The sequence below is a fragment of the Branchiostoma belcheri genome, unplaced genomic scaffold (genome assembly GCF_001625305.1).
Source record: "Branchiostoma belcheri isolate BF01 breed outbred unplaced genomic scaffold, Haploidv18h27 scaffold11, whole genome shotgun sequence".
Lineage (NCBI taxonomy): Eukaryota > Metazoa > Chordata > Leptocardii > Amphioxiformes > Branchiostomatidae > Branchiostoma > Branchiostoma belcheri.
Genome location: NW_017802491.1, coordinates 5,013,549 through 5,017,646, shown reverse-complemented (window position 1 = coordinate 5,017,646; position 4,098 = coordinate 5,013,549).

The following is a 4,098-nucleotide window of genomic DNA, read 5'->3' as shown; positions in this document are numbered from 1 at the left end:
AATTTTTATTCGTAATCAAACAGCAATAAATCAGGTGGAACAGCACTTGTCGCCTGCCTGTTCTCGCGTTATGGGTTCCACATCAATCTGACGATTTGTGGCACTGTCGTGACTCTTTGGTTCATAGTTACAGGAAGTGGAATTTCTTGTTTTTTACCTTTCGCCAAGAAGGTTATGTTTTCGTTAGGCGTTCGTGTGTCTGTGTGTGTGTGTGTGTGTGTGTGTCAGCACGATAACTCAAGAAGGCTAAGATGGATTGTCTTGATATTTGGTAGGTGGATAGGTCTTTATGAGACGTGGAACTGATTAAATTTTGGGCCCCCTAGCGGCTTGTTATGGTACTGCAGCTGAACTTCCGGTTTTAGACATGCTAGGGTGACGAAATTTGGATGGTAGGTAGCTCTTGTGCTGGGGAAGAAGTGATGTGAGTTTGGCCTCCCTAGCAGCTTGCTCTGGAACTGCAGGGGCGTTAGTTGAAAAATATTTAAAGGCGGATAACTCTAGAACCGATTGATGGATCGTCGTGATTTTTGGCATGTAGGTAGCTGAAGTGATGCTTAACATAATGATATTATAATTATGCATATATTATTGTAATTTGCATAATTAATGAGGAAATTCTATAAATCAGCTGCATTCCATGATAGGACTATTCAAGCTTGTGACATATGTAATTAAGAACGGCAGAAATACAGGCAGATATCGATTATGCAAATGAAGACTTAATTTGCATAATTAATGAGAAAATGTTATATTTACATAGTGGTAACTGCCTGGAATTTCATACTTGGGATATTTGAAAGTTATGTGAAGGTGAACATAATTAAACATAACTTATTCAAATAAGGACCTCATTTGCATAATTTTATGAGGAAATGCTATAATGGCATCCTTTGATAAGATAAGACTGTCTTCTGGTGTAGAATATGATCAACAGATATAATTGATGCAAATATAGGATCCTATTTGCACAATCAGGGGGATTAATCTATAATTTCTTACTCATAAAGGCTAACATCATTTGGCGAAGGTATGAGATCGTGGAACTCTAGTTTTTTCTAGGAACAGGCCGAAATCAATGCGCGCGCGGACGTCATCCATAAAATTTACTTGGTGTGGCCTAAGCCTGTGGAAAAAACGATAACCTGTCGTACATATGGACTGCCACGGAAACGTCTGACTCTATACACAATTTATCCAGCTGTTTATTTTGTATGATGTATCTACCTGGATGTCTAGTGCCTTCATCAGTAGGCTTGGGGCCGGGTTTATATCAGTACCTTTCTAGTCCTATGCCTGAATGGATTATGATCAGGTACGATTCGGGAGAGTCACTAGCGTATCCAGAACCGTGACTAATATTATCTAGTTCTGTGCCTGAAATGGTTAGGAGCAGGCACGGTTCTGGATAGTCTTCGCGTATACAAGACCGTAGATTTGCCACAGGCATGATCATTATGGATACGCGAGGTCTATCCAGAACCGTGTCTGAGCATGGTTCTGGATAAAGCACGGTTCTGAATACGCATGGTCTATTCAGAACCGTGTCTGAGGATTGTTCTGGATAAAGCACGACAGAGTTTTCGCCCGTGTCCAGCCTTGCCATGAGACACCGTCACGACTGCGGAACTCACATGCGACGCGAGCAGTGACAGATCTGTCCAACAGTTCCCCAAAACAAGCATGTAGTCTGAGGGAAAAGGCCACAGGGGTTTGTCGTCACCTCGATTCCCACGACTGCCAGGGAGGTGAAGTATGCTAATTGATGACGGCTCGGACCTTGAGAAAGTCAGGAAAAAGGCCGGAGTCAGTAAAGATGACGGGGGGAGCGGTGGGGAATGAAGGCTGATAAACTGTCGAGAAAGAGTATTTATGGCCTGTTGCTCGATCGCTAGTCTTATTTGTTCATTTTTCAAAATGTCACTTATACTTGCAGGCATCGTTACCTATAAATACAGTGTTAATGGTACCGAACGAAAATCCATTCCTTTGCAAATTTGTTTTGTCTTCTCTGTAACGATCTTCAGAAATTTGCGATAGTGTTGAGCGATCAAAAATCTCAAGTTTTTGTGTGTTTTGTTGTTGTTAAAATGATAACTTTACATCGTGGATCATAGTCAATCTGTAAAATCGTAATTCTATTGTATAAGATAGGTTGATTGATACAATACAGGGGATGTAGATGCATATTGGGCCTGGGCATTTTCTGGGCATTCTCAAGATACAAGACCCAAACTCGTGGGACTTCCTGCGCAGCTGACGCTGGGAATGTGGCAGCCATCGTCGTTTAGCTCTGATGAACAGGTGCAGAAACATACAATGTACACCTGTAAGATGCAATAATTCAGGTTGTCTTAAACTGAGCCTTGACCAAAATAAGTAGCCTCCATCAAAACCACTTCATGTGATAAAGAAATTCTTGAAACTGGCTGAGTAGGATGACTGATGGTGGAGTGTTACTAGCGTTGTTGATTTGGAATCCAAAGGTTCATGGGTTTGAATCCCAAGCAGGTACTTATTTTGCGTCTTGGAGAAAGGCATTTTACCCCGACCTCCTCACACGACTCAGGTGAAAACGAGTGCCTGGCTTTGGTTAAGGGTGGGACGTAAAGCACAGGTCCTTAGCTTTGAGGTCGGAGCCTCAACCACGACTGTTTGATAGAAGACTTCAATTTTCACCCGTTTTAGATATGACCCTATCTAAATGTACCGATCACCATGTGAAGCTTGTCACATTACAGTGATAATAGAGGAACACAGACAGATCCCACCATGGGCACACAGATATCCGCCGTGTCGAAGGACGCACTCTTCCGGCTCGTATCAGTGTTTAAGACGCGGTCAAAGTCGGTTGTTGCACTTTCTTTAACTTGTGGTACGAGTTTTCAGCTATGTCACAAGACAACTGGATTTCTCCTACGACACAGCCTAGACTGGCCCGATAATCATTGCTGTCTAAACTTGCTGTCGTAAACCTACTTGTTCAGTGTTTACCTATGTGCATTTTTATCATACATCTTAAAATTACAACGACTTTCGCAAGCTCTTCTACAACTCACAAACAAACAAGTTGATACAACTTGAATTCGCCTACGTAATAGTAGGGGGGAAACTAGGGTGTTGGGGGGAGATGAGTTTAGGAAGGTCGCTAGAGTTGAGGGTGTGCAGAATCGAATTGAGATCCAAAATAAACCGGGGTGTGCCCCCTTACATCATGGTAAAAATAACGTTGCAAAAAGTAACGATGCGAAAAGGTCCGCTCAAGAGGACTTCCGCTCCAAATGCATGCTGGGAAATGGAATCGGTCGGGCCACTTCCGGTTCTACTTGTCGCCATGATGGATGAGGCGATGAACTGCCTTCACAATGTTTTGCCAATTACAACTCCGCACAAGTGGTTCCCCCGAGTACATTAATCTTAGTCAGGCCATGTTGGTTTGATCATATGGATGACATCCACGCGCGCATGAATGTTCGTCCGTGTCCAGAAAAAAGTTTTCGACCATACTATAAATCGTACAAAGCAGCTGCAAAATGAGAAAATGTATGCTGTAAAAGCACTGGAAAACGATATCATTATCGTCGAATTGTAAAATCAATTCCAAAGGATGAAAATGTGAAGTAATGAAAATGAGGAGTACATTATTCACCATACCGTACTGTGTGTGTTTGTCACTTGTTCAACCTTCATGACCACATAGATTTCATGATTAAAACAACTTTTTGCCAAACGTTTTCACAAGTATGATAAACCGATCCCGAATGTCCATCCCGTGTTTAGAAGTTCAACCAATGAGAGAAGGGCAATTAGCTCTCATTGGTTCAATTTGAGAACGACCTCATTCCCTGTAATCTCCAGTTAGGCCACACCAAGTAAATTTTATGGATGACGTCCTTTGGAGACCCTTAATCTAATGCGAGAGGGCGAAAAACAAAACAAGAAGGGCCCTAAAAAACAAGATGCCTAGATTAGAAATATATTAAGAGACGACAAATGTTAGGACACAAATTGAATGAGGTGACACAGTGTAACAAGCAAGAAGTCTTTTATTCATCATCAAAACAGCAATAAATCAGGTGGAACAGCAGTTGTCGTCCT